The following is an 18,834-nucleotide window of genomic DNA, read 5'->3' as shown; positions in this document are numbered from 1 at the left end:
TTAAAAGAATAAATATACAGCACAAAATAACGTGTAAAACTACAAACATGTTGAACTGTCAATTTTATTCCCTCATCTATCGTAAACAACCCGTTGTAAAAGTAAAAACAAAAATAACTGCTTTGAAATTAAGTGTTTAATTGTGTAGGATTACAATTATATTTACCCAATAAAGTAAAACCAACAAGTAACAAATGATAGACTTAACTATGTTTTCCATTGCATATGAATACAGTCTGTTGAGCACGGGCATCATTTGGTGTCATACTGTCAGTTTTGAATAAATGTGACAGTAAAAGTAAAAATACTGCATCTGAAGCAGTATTTACACATATACTTATGCAAATGAGTACTCTGTGAGAAGAACATCACACCACATCTCTTGTTTTACACAACAAACACCTACAGTGTGAAGAATGGCAGAGCACTGATGCAATCAGGTAGCAGGGTTTCACATGTTTACACACTATCATATTGAGCTTATCAAAGACCTGATGGCTTCTGAATAAGCAGGACTAATGCATGTTGTCTTCATAACAATGTACCACGCACAAGCCAGTGTAGCTTGACACAAGACAGAAAACCAGGAGAGATGCAAAACTGGTTGTAGCACGACGAATGTGTAGACAACACATTCACCTTTGTGAATACAGCCAGTGACAAATGTGGATTACAGACCACAGACTAGATGTGGAGAGGTTGACCAACCACTGACATGTGAGTGTGGACAGAAGCATCGTCAGGAGCATGAAGCTACCAATGCAGAGATGTCATGACTGCATGGCGTCTAATATGAAGGAGGAAGTTCAGAGGAAGGAGGAAGTGGCCACAGTGTGATGCGTCACTTCATCATCAACATCACCATCAAGACCCTGTAGGACAGAGCAGCACACCACACGAGGCGACACAACACTACGTCACAACACACAATGACACAACAAAGAGCCTTCAGCCCTGCTCTGCTTCTTCTTCTCAGATGACGGAGGTCTAGGTGAGACGATCACTGGGATCAGCCTACACAGTTTAGGACACATGTTCGGCTCAACGTTGGTCAGCGGCACACAGATTTGTACTGAATCATTGTCCTCCTCCTATTCTATATGTCTCTATTTTCTTCTATTCTATCCTAAATGAAATGTGGAAGACAGAACGGGTTGCCTTGACAGGTGTCACGATGCAGTGGTGTCAGTAGAGCGACTGGTTGCAGCACTGACAACAGCTTACGTAGAAGCGACTGACGCGGTCATAGAAGTGCAGGTAGCTGGAGTAGGAAGAATAATAGAAGTAGTAGTAATGTAATAAAAGAAGCAGTAGTAATAGATACATAACTAATAGTAGTAGCCTCTCCTTCTAATAGTAGTTCTAATCCTTGGTTTTTATTTAGTGAAATAGAGTTTACCCCTGTGTCAGAATAAAACAACCATATTGCTTTTTTACGTGTTTATTCAAAAAGTCAAACCGGAACTACATGCAGACACTAGAGGACAGTACAGCGCATTAGCGACAACCATTGTCAAATTACTGTATTACAACACTGCCACTAAATTTTACAATAGCATTAATGCGCTTCACACTAAATTATATTACTAAGAGCCGTGCTCTCCTTCACAAATAATGTCAAGATAATAAATCTTTAAACTGAAAAAACTTGCAAGATTCATTTTCTTACTATTTTCAACAGAAAAACAGTGCCTATTACAGTAAACAGAATTACATAGGGAAAAGCCCAATCTCTCTCCTAAGATATTCAAACTTCTGTTTAGTCAGTGGCTTGGTCAAGATATCTGCCTTCATGTCATTTGTTGGGCAATATTGCAGTTCTATTTGTCTATTCTGCACACATTCACGGATGTAGTGGTAGCGAATTTCTGTGTTTAGTCCTTGAGTGATCCATTGGATTCTTCGCGATTGCAATGGCTCCTTCGTTGTCCTCCAGGATCACTGTGGGCGTAGCATCCATTCCGAGATCATTCAGTAATCGTCTCAGCCAGGTACCCTCTTGAGCAGCTTGACTGAGTGCGACGTACTCGGCTTCTGCTGTTGAAAGTGCAACTGTTGCCTGTTTCTTGCTGAGCCAGCTCACTGCTCCTCCACTCAGTAAGAATATGTTGCCGGTTGCTGAACGGCGGTCATCCTGATCACCGGCCCAGTCAGCATCTGAGAAGCCGATCAAAGTTCCAGACTCTGACCTCTCATACTTGAGAGCAAGGTTCACTGTACCTTTCAATTATCGAAGTATTCTCTTCACAGCAGTCAGATGCGCAGCATCTGAATTTGCGTTGAACTTTGATACAGCACTCACTGCTTGAGCTATGTCTGGTCGTGTGGCCATCGCAGCATACAGCAGACTTCCTACCATAGATTGATAGGTACTGTGGTTCACAGGCTTACTGACACCACCACTTTTTTTCAATTTGACATTGGCATCAGCAGGAGTTGCAACAGGATTTGCATTATCCATCCCATATTTCTGAAGAATGGCTTCAATGTAATGCTTCTGATGAAGTAAGACACAGTTCTTTTCTTTGTCTTGGACAACAGAGATGCCCAGGATATAGGACAGCTCACCCATGTCCTTCATCTTGTAGCACTTCTTGAGAGCCATTTTCAACTCGTTCATGCTTGCAATCGACTCCGTAATCAGAATCAGATCATCCACATAAACAGCGAGTATCTCAAGCTCTTGTCTTGATCTCACAAACACACAGGGGTCTGATGTGCTCTGTTTAAATCCAATTTCCATCATGAACTCCGTGAAAGCCTTGCTCCAGCAGCGAGAAGACTGCTTCGGTCCATAGATTGATTTCTTCAGTTTACACACCAGGTGTTCCTGCCCTGGTTTGATGTATCCCTCTGGTTGTTCCATGTAGATTTCTTCTTCCAGATGTCCATTAAGGAATGCAGTTACTACGTCCATCTGGTGCACATGTATATTGTTCTGGATGGCAAAGGACAGGAATGTACGAATTGAGCTGAATCGTATCACGGGTGAAAGTTTCATCATAGTCAGCACCATACAACTGTGAGTTGCCCTTGGCGACGAGTCTGCACTTGTATCTCTCCACTCGTCCATCACTATGATGCTTGACTTTGAACCCCCATCTTGATCCTATGGCCTTTCTATCCCTTGGTAAATCAACTAAGTCCCACGTCTCATTTTCCAGAAGCGACTCATATTCCAAGTCAGCCGCCTCCTGCCATTCCTTTGCATTAGTACTCAACATTGCTTCTTTCAGTGCGCTTGGCTCTATGACACAACACACATTGGCATGATTATCAACAGTCACTATATCAGCAAACTCCTCATATCCATATCTCCTTGGAGCCCTTCTCTAACAGCTTCATCGACAGTGACCTCGTCATCTGGTGTTCCACTCTTATCTGTGTTCATGGTTACCTCGTTCTCTGAGCAGGTCACTTCCACTTCCTGTTTCCAGTCGAAGTCTGTTTTATTAAAGATGATATCACGACGAATTAGAATCCTCCTTTTCTCTTCATCAAACAGGCGATAGCCTTTGGCATTGTTTGCATATCCCATGAAACGAAGCTTCACAGCCTTCTTGTCCAGTTTTCTTTTCTCTATGTCTGGGATATGTGCATAAGCAACACAGCCAAACACTCCCGTGTGACTCATGTCCGGCTTTTTGCCACACCATCTCTCGTAGGGTGTCTCATGTTTCAGGGCAGATGTAGGCAGCCTGTTCTGTATGTAAGCTGCGGTTGCTAAAGCCTCTGCCCAGAACATCTTTGGCAACTTAGCACGAGACAGCATACGTCTAGCTGCTTGAATTAATGTCCCATTTTTTTCTTTCTGCAAAACCATTTTGTTGAGGTGAGTGAGGTACAGTCATCTCATGGTGGATACCTTGAGCCTTCAGATATTCTTGAAACTCCTTTGATGTGTACTCACCACCATTGTCTGTTCTGTCTCGTGACGTTCTGCCCACACTCATTGGAGAATGTTTTCTCAAATTCCTTGAATTTGCTAAGGACTTCACTCTTCTGTTTCAGAAGTATACCTTGCAGCATCTAGCGTAATCATCGATAAAAGTCACAAAATATTTTGCTCCACCTATAGATTCAGTCTGCATGGGACCACAGACGTCGCTATGGATCAGCTGAAACTTGTGTTTGGAACGGATTTCTCCAACTGGCTTGTATGGCTTTCTAGACAGCTTGCCTTCCACACATCCTTCACAGAAAGGAACCTCTTTCTCTGCAGAGAAGTCCACTCCGTTCACCAGATCTTTTAGTTCCTTCAGCTTGGTGGTGTGACCCAGGCGCTGGAGCCACAGGCTGGCTGCTACTGATGCACTTGATGCACCATGACAGACAGACGAACTTCCTTCGACGTCCAGCTGATACAGCCCGTTCAGATCTTTGTGTTCCCATTCCTTGAAGAGTTCCATCTTCCCCACGTATGTAGCAGCAAGACTTTTTAAACTGCACCGTATTTCCTTTTCTGGCAGCAGCTCCCAATGAGAATAGACTCCCAGATAAAATTGGAACATAAAGCACGTCATACATTGTGACATTTTTTACATCACTTACTTTGAAAGTCATTCTCATTTTGACATTGCCAAGTCCTAGAGCGTCAACCACCCTGCCGTCACCGAGTTTCACAGACTGTGCTTTTGAGAATTGCTGGTAGTCTTGAATAATTTCTTTATCACGTCATGTGCTTTGATGCTCCTGAATCAATCAACCATTCGACCTGTTGTGGCCTCTCAGTCGGGTTTGCCTCTTTAGCGACAAAGGCACTTTCAGATGAATCTTCTGCATCTTCACACGTCATGCTTTTGGCCTTGTGGGTTTTCTTTTTCTTTTTCCAACGTGGACAGTCGCGCTTTATATGTGCTTCTTTTCCACATTTGTAACATTGCCACGTAGTTGGTCTTTCAGTTCCCACTGCCTTGGAGTTAGCCTGCATATCTCCACGAAATTGTGATGACATGACTGATGCACCACCTGACGTAGCACCACTGGAGTTATCATTAGCATTCACTGGCTTTTGCTCTTCATTTATTAATGCTTGCTGAACAAACTGCAGTGTCAAATTGTCAATCTTTGTTTCTAGAGCAGTGATAGTTGTAGCATAGCTTGGTGGCAAACTACCCAAGAGTGGTATAATTTGGTCTTCCTCTTCAATCACACAACCTATTGCTGCTAGCTGATCAGTCAGTTCCTTTATTCGTTTTAAATGTTCATTTAAACTTTCTCCTTCCTTCATTTCACATCTGAAATGTGTTTTCTTCAGGAACAGTTTATTTGCCAAAGTATCTCTCTCAAAATGTCCATTCAGTGTGTTTCACGCCTCTTTTGGAGTCTGGCAGCTTGTTATCAGGTACAACTGGGGTGTACCTACATTCAGCACTAACACAGAGAATGCCTTCCCTCTCCGTTTCGTGAATTGAGCTTGTGCGTGTGCATTAGCATCTGCAGCTAGGATATCCATCTCCATTAGCATGCCCCATAGTCCTTTCACTTTCAGCAAGTGTTCCATCTGAAGTTTCCACATTGCCCAGTTCTCTGGTCCGCTCAGCTTGTCAATAAACAGCTTTTCTTCCATTGTGAATTCCACAACACCGTTTATCTCACACAAAACTCCATGTAAAACAGCCTTTTAGCGACGCTCTGGGCCCATAACCCATTGCTTTTTTACGTGTTTATTCAGAAAGTCAAACCGGAACGACAAGCAGACACTAGAGGACAGTACAGCGCATTAGCGACACCCATTGTCAAATTACTGTATTACAACAAACCACGCTACATGATTTCATACATCCCGACCTTGTTCTATTCTATTGTATTCTATTGTATTCTATTCTGTAGAAAGTGTAAATGACCTCACGTCGTCCTGATTGGCTGCAGGACCGGGCTGCTTCTCTCAGGGCTTACCATCACTGAACAAGGTGACACCCTGTCCAGATACAGTTAGTCAATATCTCTCTCTCTCTCTCTCTCTCCCTCTCTCTCTCTTTCAGCGGAGGAGCGAGTGAGCATGCTGAGCAGACGTGTGTGAGCGGTTGTGAGTGGTTTCTATCTTTAGTTTTCCTTGTGAGGCTTGTACATAGTGAGTGTGTATTGTTGGGTTACTGGTTTAGTGTGTATATAGGGAGGTTTTGGGGGGTTGTGTGTGTGGTTGCAGTCAGCCAGCGTTTGCAATGCGTGAATGAGAGGGAGGACAGTGGAATGAGGGGGAGGACACACACACAGAGTTGTAGTAAAGTTATAAAACAGCATATGCTCTCTGACCTCTTCTGAAGCGTCTTGCAGTATTATAGGAACAAACATTATCAGATCAGTTGGTCTTAACAGGAAATATCATGCTAACCTTTCAACTCACTGAGTTACAGCACAAACAAAAACATGATATACCATTTTTATCTAAACTTATTTCTGATTTCTCCCAATTTAGTGGCCAATCGCTCCCTATTTTAATTCAAACACCCACCCTCGTACTGCATGTGTTCGCCAACTGCATCTCTCCGGCCGGCAGTCTGGAAGGAGACGCCTCGCCACTTCCGGGACAAGGCGAATCCAGGCCGAACCACTGCTTTTTCCCAACACACACAGAGACGCATTCATGTGACGAACACAAGCCGACTCCACCCCCCTCCCGAAGACAGCGCTGCCAATTGTTGCTGCTTCATCGAGTCCGGCCATAGTCGGATCTGAGTTCCCCAGTGGGCAACTGCATCGACACAAAGCCGATGCTTAGACCGCTACACCACCGCGGACTCCACAATATACCATTTTTAAAAGCATTTCACAGCCTTGGATGTGTTGAATTTCTCATTTTAAAACTCACATTATCTTCACCACATGCTGTTTGATTCCCTGGAAAAAAAATAAAACAAGTGAGAGGAGTTTAGATCCTGAAATCACCATGTCTTTCTCATGACTATCAAATGTGCATCTGTAAATATTATTACCTTTAGCTCTCCACCTGTACACGATGAATGCAGTTACAACTAAGTAGAAAAAGACCAAACCCACAGTTACTAAGTTGGCAGTCTGGACAGAAGAATCTGTGGAGGAAAAAAGAGCAAAAACAAAAACATATCACATGACGGCAAAACTAAATCAGGTAAAATATTTCTGGAGCTTCTTCTTGTGGGCTGTGGAGCTAAACCCCATTAAAACCCAGTAAAGATGTGTTGGTTGTGTAACTTTGTAATGAGCTATAAAACAAATGTTGCACTCATGAGCAAATTGTCATTGGACTCTATTGTCTGGTCTTTTCTGCTGCGGTTTGTCTGACATGCTGGTTTTATTGTGTGTTTGCTATCACTAAAACTTCAAACTGAATATGAAACTAGAAGATGCAGTTCATACTGGCATGTGTTGCCATGGCTATGTGGTGTAAAGCTCACTCTCCCTTGGTTTTGGAGCAGACAGAAGAGGAAGGAGAATTTAAACCAAGCCTCACCTTCAAAATCACACTATCTGGTGTGATAAAAAAGGACTCCTGTCTTGTCAGTATTAAGCTGTAAAAAGCGGTTTGCCATCCAGTCCTTAATGACCATCAAATAATCATGAAGAACCAGCACTTTATCAGGCTTGTGAGGGTCGAATGGCCCTCCCACAATCAGTTGTGCCCCAACTATAACATCCAAGGCGATCAAATTGACCATTTTGGATTTTCAAAGTTTACACTTTGTGAAAAAAATACAGACCTACAGCTCCCTGAATGCTCCTAAAACTGCATATATTTGCATCAAAATAAGTTTTAGATCAATCGCACAAAAAATGTATGATAAGATCTACCTAAAACGGCTATGAGCGGTCAAAATGACCGCACGTCATTGTGCACGTCATGTAGTTTTTATGACGTGTGTTGGTCGCGTTATTTCCTTCACGAAGTTAATTACTCTGTCCTAGAAAACACACTAGCGTTCTCCAGTGCAGACAAATAGTCTAAACTTGATTTCTGATTATTGCCAACATGTCTGGGTACAGCCGCCGTTTCAGACACACCATGACTACCACCGAAACGTTGCTGTATTCACAGGCGTCAGACAGCAGCGATTTTAAATTGTCTGAAAATAGTGTTAAAGTTGATAAAATGTTAATTTTGGTGCCAGTCGTTTCATAACAGACATACTAACATATACAATGCATCTCAGTTGGGTATTTATCTTGACAGAATATAAAGTTTAAAAACCATAGGCCGTGCTAGTAGTTTTTAAGTTCTGGTCATTGTTTGGGATTGTTTCAATTGTTATTTTAATTATAATAATTTCTTTTCTTACATTTCACGTTTCATAGGCAGGCCTTGTTACGTTTGTTAGATGAGCAATATGTGTTTTCCGTTTTGTTTTTCAGGGAATATTTTCACTTTTTCAACTTTGCTATTCAATCAACATTGTGAATTCTTTCCAGTCCAAAAGGGTGTAAGACAAGGCTGCATTCTATCGCCTCATCTATTCAGTGTCTACACAGAGCAGATAATGAGAGTGGCTGAAATTGAAGAGCTTGGGATCATTGTAGGTGGACAGGTTATCGTAAATCTTCGCTATGCGGATGACACGGCACTCGCATCAAACACTAATATGCAGATTTTGCTGGATCATGTCAACCAAGCCGGAACAGTAGCTGGTCTAAAGTTAAATGCAAAGAAAACCAAAGTCATGCACATTGGTGGAAATCAAGACACTAAAATATGTATTGAAGGCGAGGCTTTAGAAAGTGTAGAACATTTCAAGCATCTGGGCTCGATCAAAAAGGCAAATGGTTTGTTACTACTGACATCATAATGAGAATCAGGATGGCAAAGCAACAAATGATCCTACTAAATAACTTATGGAAAGATCGCGGCATCTCAACCAATCTGAAAATTAAAATACTACAAACAGTCGTATGGCCAGTCATGATTTATGGAAGTGAAAGATGATTTTTTCGTAAAATAGATGAAAAGTAAATAAATGTTGCCGAAATGTGGTTTTACTGCCATTTGTGGAGAATAGGTTGGATAGAAAAACATACAAATGAAAGTGTGCTACAGCAACTTGGAACAAATCTATGATCCTTCTGTCGACCATTCAGAGACGAAACCTAAAATATTTCGGCCATGCTATGCATCATAAGACCTGCAGTATTATGAAAAATATGCTGCAAGGCAAAGTTGAAGCCAAAAGGCAACGAGGCAGACCAGCAATCTCGTACCTGGACATCTCAAACTGGACGAAAATGGGTAAAACGGAAGCCATCAGAGCATGTGAGGGGAGAGAGAAATGGTGGACAGTTGTTGATCATGTTTTTTGGCCGCCACCATCATAGCGGATGATGCCGACCGGCTGACCGGTTCAAGTTTGACCATGTCTCTCTGAAGTTTAAATTGTTTAGAAATAGTATTATAGTTGTAAAAATGTTAATTTTGGTGTCAGTCGTTTCCTAACAGACATATTAAAATATGCAATGAATTAATATCTCAATTGGGTATTTATGTTGAGAGAATGTAAAGTTTAAAAACCGGCGGTCATTTTGTAGGCCCATGGTCGTTTTAGGTAGGAGTAAAATCCTGGTCATTGTAGTGTTAAAAGCATAAATAACAACAACACTGACTTACATTCAGGGTGTAAGACCTTATTCATCATCATCTCCATTATTTAGCTCTTGTCTGATTCTCTCAACAATTTTCTGTAGTCTATACACCTCCTGTTCAGTGAAATCCCTCCCTTTACTGCTCATCTGTAGCCTTGCAGAGTTAGCGAACAGCTCTGTCAGAGAAGTAATCCTCAATTTTCACTCCCTTCATGTTCTTTGATTTCTGTAAGAAGTTTGATTTTTCCAACACTGTAAATTCCTTAGGTTTTATGACTAACAGCCACTTCACAGTCACAAGTTCACTCTCCCTATCAGCAGCAGAGTCCTCCTCTATACTGGATCCAGACCCCATATCTATATGTTTTTCAGCTCTCTTTCCTCTGGTCTTACTCGCTATCCCTTTCTTCGCCTGTGAATTTCCACTGTTACTTTCAGATTTCCTTTTTAGATGTGTCACTCTTAGGGCCTCATCCTCGTCTTTCATCTCACCTTCACTTGCTCTCAACATGACATTCTCTGCAGCTCTTTCACTGACAGTCTTCCTTTTGTTTTGCAGCCTCCTGTCCCTCACCTTCCTCACCCACCCTCCTGTCTTGTTGTACGTCACCTGTCTCCTCCTGTCCCTCCACACTTTCTTGGTTGTCTTGTCTCATTGTCCCCATCTTATTCTGGTTCTGTTGCTCAGTTTCCCCTCTTCCAGCAGGTGCCTTATCAGAGCCATTCTGTCCTGATGTAGAGTTTTTCTCTGGACATGAGATGTCCCTCTCTACCACAACTGAAACATCTCATATTGTTGGATGTTACACAATTAACATAATCAAAGTCATCCACTGTCAATTTGAAAGTTACGTTCAGCTCCTCCTGTTGTTCAGGATCATGTGTAGCTGCGTTCTGTGTGACACCACATGTTTTAAATGAGGAGACTTACAGCCTGAGAAGACTTTCCATATTTGGGAGACTATTTTTCCATGTCGAGATAACTCCCGTGTCAACACTTCATCTCTAGTGAGCAGAAGAACGTTTGATAAAGTCACCTTTTTTTCCGCCAGTGTGGCGAGAGACAGAACAGATACGAACGTATCGTTCATCACAATCCCTTTCTCCACCACCGCGTTCACATTTTCAACGCTGTCCACAAATATGACCACCGCATTGTTCATCCGAGCAGCGGACTTAATGCTGCTGTAACCCACAACCTGCCCCACCGCCAGAGAGCAGTGCTGCACTGAACAAGGGATGGTCAGCACCATCTTAATGCCGTGCTTCCTAATCAGTTTGGACAGATCCATTCCGGTGACTAGCACGACTACAAACACACACAACCCCCCTAAAATCTCCCTATATACACACACCAAACAAGAAAACGCTACATTACACACTATTTACAATATTTACAATGAAAGATAAAGATGGCAAAACGTTGGAAAGTCACACACTCCGTAGAGATCGCAACACATGCTCATATGCTTCGCTCACTCAGTCACTCCCCCATCCACTCAGAGAGAGAGAGCGAGAGAGAGAGAGAGAGAGAGAGAGAGAGAGAGAGAGAGAGAGGGGTGCAGAGTAGGGCTGTTTAGAGGGGCCCCACTACTACACCGTCAGGACACTCCTAGCCCCCAGCACAGGCCTCCAGACTGACACCATTGTTTTTAAGAGTGTGCGAGTCTAAACATTACGTGGTCGCACTGGTGCGAGTGCACCATTCATTCACATTACTGTCTCGGTGTTGTGGTGTGCCTTGCACGGGCTGCCTACTGCTGCACCAAGTGGCTGAAATAGAAGTAAAAGGCTACTTGTTTCTTCTCCCCCTGCGCTCTCAGTCGATTATCTGCCTGACAACAGTGTCATCGTCAGTGTGCGTGTGTGCGTGTGATCAACCTCTAGCGTTAACGTTAGCAGTTCCCCTGTTCCAAAGGTGAAGCGGTCTATAGACGATTATCTAAAAGAACGAAACGATGAGAGACAGGAGAAAGCTGGAAACAAGAGAGAGGAGGGAGCTGGCGGAGACTAGAGAAAGAGGGTAGCTTGTGGAGACGACGGGGAGGAACCGACAAGTCCCGACTCAGACACTGACGGCTGCAGGGAGGGTGCAGGTGCATAGGGAGGGAGAGCCCGAGCGTAAGTTGAAAAAGTACTCCTCTCAACCACAATGACTAACGAGTACCCGTGGTTGTGTTACGAGGAGAATGCTGTGCTGTGTGTATGTTGTAAGCAGTGTGGTCCGTCCACTGCTGGCAAGTTTACATTTGTCCCTGCACTGGGTCCACGCAGTTTTAAGCTCGAAAGTTTGAAGTTGCACAACGACAGCAAGAAACACGAAGCCTGCAGGGACCGATGTATCAGCAGAACCACTGAGCCCCTCCCGTCCTCGTTTCAGTGTGTAAATGAGAGCAATCGCTCAACGGAGGAAAATGAAATGGTCATAAAGTTCAACACTGCCTATAACATAGCGAAAGAGGACCTCCTGTTCACAAAATTCAACTCCCAGATCATTCTGATGAAGAAGAACGGGTTGGATGTGAATCCGACTTAGGCCAGAAACACGGCCTGTGCTCAGTTTATAGGAGTGATCGCCGACAAAGACCGGTGACAAAATTGCCTCCTCCCTTACTCCCTCTCTTTCATGATTGAAGGGGCCAGCAACGGCTCGACTAAACACTGCGAGATCGTCTATGCCCGTGTCATTGATAACGACAGACCGTCCAATATACCGTAGTGAATTCGGTGGTGGTCGGGGGGGGGGGGCACTCGGCAGCACCGCCACAGACGGGAAGCGAACCCGTGTTTCCCACACCACAAGCGACAACGTTAACCAGTCGACTAAAGGGTCCGACCCATTAGCCAAGGGCCAACGCGTCTACTCATCCATGCACGTTACACTACTTATTAGCCATGTTGAGGCTGAACACGCCACACAAGTAGGTTGTAGTTTAACATCGGCCTTTATGTTGATTTTCCTTCTCATTCTTCCATCTCATGCCAGGAATGGATGCAACAAAGAAGTGGCAAAACAGGAGTTCCCAGAAGTGAAGATGACAATACACATGTCGTTCAAAGACAAAAGTTATTGTGGACTGTGGGAAGTCATGATAACGAAAGAGCCCTATTGCTCAGACTATGCGGTAGGCTCTGTTATTTTCAGTATATAAACACCACATGGTCATTGTCCCTGTTGATTTGGTCATTTGGTTTGACCAGTACTTGTATTTTTGCAGAATGTCCTACACCTGGTCCAAATCATGCTGTTGCTCCCTATTTCATCAGCAGTCTGCGAGAGAGGCTTCTCAGCACAGAACAGGATCAAGTCAGATGTGAGGGGAAGCCTGCATATTGATACTGTGGAGGACTTAATTGGAATCAGTGTTGAGGGGCCAGAGCTGATGGAGTATGATGCCAGGCAGGATGTAAGGCTGTGGTTCTCCCAGGGAAAGAGGGTCAGGAGGCCCCACTATAAAAGCTGGCCCCTATGAGTTGAATTGCAGGGGGTGAATGAATGCTGCAGCTGTTAATTGAAGTTACATTGTTATTTGTTATTGTTATTGGTCTCCAGAGGGGATAGTTTGTGCAGCAGTAAATTACACAAGACAAACACCAAGGCACTTGAAGACAACATAGAATACATGATGCAGAAAAATCCATGCTGTTGTTTTGCTTTGCTTTTATTTGACAACATTTTTGTTGTTTTCTTTTAAAATTCTACTAGAAGATGGCCTATTTTGTCACCCACAGCTTGTGGCAGAGCAACTTCATGTTCAGATTAAAATATTTATCAAGTCTCGAGTCACTGTGGTATGCAAATTAACACAACTATTCATCAGCATGGAAGGCCATTGAGTAATACCGTATATTACCGAGAGAAAAAAAGGGTACGACCAAATTATGTTCTGGTGCGCCCAACTGAGAAAGCTGGTCGCACCAATGCTACCAGGGGAAAAGTTAGTCTGGAGCTCTGCCCCAGCAGCCCTCCAGCAGCCTACCACACAGACAGACGAGCCTGCACAGCCTTCAGACACCAAGAAACTGCCGCCAACCAACACACACAAAGGCTTAAAACTAAACAAAGACACAGAAGTTGCCATTCTTATAGACTCAAATGGGAAATTCCTAGAAGAAGAAAACATTTTCCCAGGCAAAATAACCACAAAAATATGGTGCCCCAAAACACAAAATGTGCTCCCAATACTGGCTGACCCTGAGTTGGTAAACCCAGCCATATCATCATCATCCATACTGGCACCAGTGACCTACACAGCAGCAAGAGAGAGTGGGAGGACTGGTCTGTAGATTGGCAGAGAGAGCCACCGAGGCCTTCCCGAAAGCAAAGATCACCATCTCTACTCTTCTGCCACGCATGGACTTCCACAATGCCACCATTCAGACAGTGAATGTGGACATTTCCAGCAGATGTGCACTCCTGCCCAACGTGCACTTGGCTCACCCTCCAGCATCACACCACAGCACCTGTATGTCGATGTGCACCTGAGCAAACATGCAGTGAATACATTCTCTAAGACTATAAAAGATGTGGCACTGGGAAGACATGCTGACACGGGAAGAAACTACAGCAGAGAGTATCCAAGACCTCAGTACTGCCACGGCCACACTCCCAGCAGGGGCCCACCCACCACCCGCAGACCCCTCCTGAGGACCCCGGCCCCATCATTCCTTGACTCGAGACAACATGGCCATGCCGGACCAGCCCAGTGCACCCAGCAACCCAGACCAGCCGCCTGGACACGCCCCAAGCCAATGGGACCTGCTCACCGCCCCCAACCAGCTAGACCTGCTCGCCGCCTCCAGCCAGCTGGACCTGCCCACCATCCCCAGCCAACTGGACCTGCTCACCACCCCCAGCCAACTGGACCAGCTGGTTGGCTCCAGCCAGCCAGTGCACCCAGAGCCATCCAGCTGCCCCAGGAGCCCAGTCTACAGTGCCCCAGCTATGCAGACACCCCCAGAAGACCACAGAGCTTCATGGGTACTGGTATGGGTGAACTCAAAGAACTACTGCAGTACATCTGTACCAAACTCATATAATATCAATACAAACAAGGTTAAAAGTTTTCCTATAAGTAAACACATGCATGAATACATAAACTAAGATTAGACCCATTATGCATCGATAGTTTAATAGTAATTAAATAAGTTCAGTCAAAGTTCATCATACTGTTTTTGATATCTGATGTATATTTATGCAGGTGTATATGTACGTATGTGTGCGTGTGTGCACAAGTACTGTATTTGTATGTGTACAGATATGGATGCAAGCAAGTGTGTCTGTATGTGTACATGGATATATGGTGTATGTGTATATGCAGCATATGTGTGTATGTGTATACATGTATGTGTGAGTAAATGTATATATATGTACATATATACCGCTTACAATATACCTTTATATACATTCCACTAATGCCTTTGCTTGTCAAATAACAATTTGCTCTTTTCAATAACAATGTATTTCAACAAGAAATGAGTATCGCTACAAGTACATAGAATATCCAAGGTTTGAAATCATCACTGACCCTCAGACTGCAGAGAGATCATTATACCCTCCCAGAAACTCAGCACCACACATCAGGGCAGGAACTCAGGGGGACTCATGATATGGTACAAAGATAAACTACACAACTTTATAAATCTTAAAAATCTAAAAATCACACGCTTGGATAAAAATTAAGGAAAATCTCCTCTCAGCACAGAAAGACCTATTCCTCTGTGCTATACACGTCCCCCCTAAAGAGTCCCCCTATTACAAGGAATTTAACAACACAGCAATTTTGTTTTCTATTATAGTTTGTCTGTTATAAACTGTACTGTACTGTTTTGTCTCTTGTCTCTTTTTCATCGTCTTCTGCTTTTTCTTTGTTTTCTGGACAGAGGAAGCAACGATGCCCAATGAACAGGAGCGTCTCTAAAGACGTCACATTGTCCCGTTTAGCAGACCAAGTGACAAGAAATAATTTGAACACCTCAAAATCATACTTTACCAGACATGTGAAAGATGAAGTCAAATATCACCAGTCTTTCCTCAGTACCAGTCAGTTGACAGCTGAATGTCTCCTTCTTCTGGGTGGTTGAAAGCATCATAGTGGAGTTACAGAAATACGCTGTGTATTCCTTGCCAACACAGCTCACCTGACTATCTTTCTCATCCACCCACTCCACCTTTATAGACCGTTCATGTGTCACTACAGAGCAGGAGAGCGTCAGGCGGTCAGCGGTCTTCTGGCCAGTCACTGGAGAAGATGGTGATGTGTGTAGAGGAAGACAGCGACATGGTACCAAGTTATAACATCATTAAGACATTACTGTCGTGGTCATTACTGTCTCCTGTCCTACAGCAGCTCTGAATAGTTATAAGAATGTGGATGAAGATGAGCAGGATACGGTGGAAATACTCACTGATTACAACAGAAAGATAAACGGGAGAATAATCTTGATGGTATGGGGGTTGTTGTAGGCAGACGTACCGACCAGCGTCCTCGGCTGTCACCTTCTTTATAAGCAGAGAACAGTTTGGTGTAATACTCAGCCTGTCTGCTCTGGAGTTGGTGACGTCATTCCCTCTAACTTGACCACCAGAAACCAATTCTTGTGCCTTATGATTGTTACTGAAGAACCACCTGGTATTGAAACAGTTTTCTGGTCCTGATCTCACACTGGTACATGGCAGAGTGACCTCATCATCTCCATCTCTCCTGTAGATGAAGAGAGATCTTTGTCCGGTAACTGCTGAGGAGAAAATATTTCTTATTGATCCAAATGAATAAAACCCACATAACAACACAGCTGGTACCAACACAGTCGGTGTGAAGAGATATTTGAGGACTGGCAGATAATGCACTTCAGATCTTGACTTTCAGGAATTCACTATATGAACCATTCAGCATGTTTTAAATAACATCATAATGAACGATGTTCACAGAATGAAGAGTGATTAATACATTATGTAATAATGTTTCCATGTTAAGGAGACATGGAAACATTATGTTAAGCAGAACCCAGCCACTGAGGATGCACAAGCCAGTGCATCCTTAGTGCCGGTCCCAAGCCCGGACAAATGGGGAGGGTTGCGTCAGGAAGGGCATCCGGCGTAAAATCTTTGCCAAATCAAATATGCGGATCATAAATAAGACTTACATACCGGATCGGTCGAGGCCCGGGTTACCAACAACCGCCACCGGTACTGTTAACCAGCAGGGTGTCGGTGGAAACTATGCTACTGTTGGGCGAAGGAGAAGGAGAGGGGGAAAGCATGTCCAGAGGCAGCTAGAGAGGAGGAAGGGTAGGCATGTGGAGGTGAAAGTTGGAACTTTGAATGTTGGCACTATGACTGGTAAAGGGAGAGAGCTGGCTGACATGATGGAAAGAAGAAAGGTAGGCATACTGTGTGTGCAAGAGACCAGGTGGAAGGGGAGTAAGGCCAGGAGTATCGGAGGTGGGTTCAAACTCTTCTACCATGGTGTGAATGGGAGGAGAAATGGGGTAGGGGTAATTCTGAAGGAAGAGTATGTCAAGAGTGTGCTGGAGGTGAAGAGAGTGTTAGACAGAGTGATGAGTATGAAGCTGGAAATTGAAGGTTTATTGCTGAATGTTATCAGTGCATATGCCCCGCAAGTTGGGTGTGAGATGGATGAAAAAGAAGAATTCTGGAGTGAGTTGGACGACATGGTGGAGAGGGTACCCAAGGAGGAGAGGGTGGTGATTGGAGCCGACTTCAATGGACATGTTGGTGAAGGGAACAGAGGTGATGAGGAGGTGATGGGAAGGTATGGAGTCAAGAAGAGAAATATGGAAGGACAGATGGTGGTGGATTTTGCGAAAAGGATGGAAATGGCTGTGGTGAATACATATTTCAAGAAGAGGGAGGAACACAGGGTGACAAACAAGAGTGGAGGAAAGTGCACACAGGTGGACTATATCTTATGTAGAAGGCGCCATCTAAAAGGGATTGGAGACTGCAAGGTGGTGACAGGGGAGAACGTAGCTAGGCAGCATCGGATGGTGGTCTGTAGGATGACTTTGGAGACCAAGAAGAGGAAGCGAGTGAAGACACAGCCGAAGATCAAATGGTGGAAGTTGAAGAAGGAAGACTGTTGTGTGGAGTTCAGGCAGGAGTTAAGACAGGCACTGGGTGGTAATGAAGAGTTGCCAGATGGCTGGACAACCACTGCAGAAATAGTGAGGGAGACAGCTAGGAAGGTACTTGGTGTGTCATCAGGACAGAGGAAGGAAGACTAGGAGACTTGGTGGTGGAATGAGGAAGTACAGCAAATTATACAGAGGAAAAGGTTGGCAAAGAAGAAGTGGGATAGTAAGAGAGATGAAGAAAGTAGACAGGAGTACAAGGAGATGCAGCGTAAAGCAAAGAGAGAGGTGGCAAAGGCAAAGGAAAAGGCGTATGGTGAGTTGTATGACAGATTAGACACTAAGGAAGGAGAAAAGGACTTGTACCGATTGGCTAGACAGAGGGACCAAGCTGCAAAGGATGTGCAGCAAGTTAGGGCAATCAAGGATAGAGATGGAAATGTGCTGACCAGCGATGAGAGTGTGCTAAGAAGGTGGAAGGAATACTTTGAGGGGCTGATGAATGAAGAAAATGAGAGAGAGAGAAGGTTGGATGATGTAGGGATAGTGAATCAGGAAGTTCAACGGATTAGCAAGGAGGAAGTGAGGGCAGCTATGAAAAGGATGAAGAGTGGAAAGGCAGTTGGTCCTGATGACATACCTGTGGAGGCATGGAGATGTTTAGGAGAGATGGCAGTGGAGTTTTTAACGAGATTGTTTAACACAATCCTGGAAAGTGAGAGGATGCCTGAGGAGTGGAGAAGAAGCATACTGGTACCGATTTTCAAGAACAAGGGCGATGTGCAGAACTGTAACAACTACAGAGGTATAAAGTTGATCAGCCACAGCATGAAGATTTGGGAAAGAGTAATAGAAGCTAGGTTAAGAGGAGAGGTGATGATCAGCGAGCAGCAGTATGGTTTCATGCCACGAAAGAGCACCACAGATGCGATGTTTGCTTTGAGAATGTTGATTGAGAAGTATAGAGAAGGCCAGAAAGAGTTGCATTGTGTCTTTGTAGATTTAGAGAAAGCTTACGACAGAGTGCCGAGAGAGGAGGTGTGGTATTGTATGAGGAAGTCAGGAGTTGCAGAGAAGTATGTAGGAGTGGTGCAGGATACGTATGAGGGAAGTGTGACAATGGTGAGGTGTGGTTGGAATGACAGATGGGTTCAAGGTGGAGGTGGGATTACATCAAGGATCGGCTCTGAGCCC

The 18,834-nt window shown here is 44.1% G+C and overlaps 1 long non-coding RNA gene across 1 annotated transcript; it reads right to left on the bottom strand.

Annotated features, from left to right (window-relative positions):
- Positions 1-533: 533 nt before the first annotated feature.
- LOC130125536 (uncharacterized) lies at positions 534-7,133 on the bottom strand. Its single transcript, XR_008811443.1, has 3 exons — positions 6,936-7,133; positions 6,812-6,840; positions 534-872 (listed from the first exon to the last, which is right to left on the bottom strand). It is a non-coding gene; the product is annotated as an uncharacterized LOC130125536 (long non-coding RNA).
- Between the last annotated feature and the right edge of the window lie 11,701 nt (positions 7,134-18,834).

Source organism: Lampris incognitus, chromosome 15, assembly GCF_029633865.1.
Source record: "Lampris incognitus isolate fLamInc1 chromosome 15, fLamInc1.hap2, whole genome shotgun sequence".
Lineage (NCBI taxonomy): Eukaryota > Metazoa > Chordata > Actinopteri > Lampriformes > Lampridae > Lampris > Lampris incognitus.
This window is presented reverse-complemented; position numbering and strand designations above follow the sequence as displayed.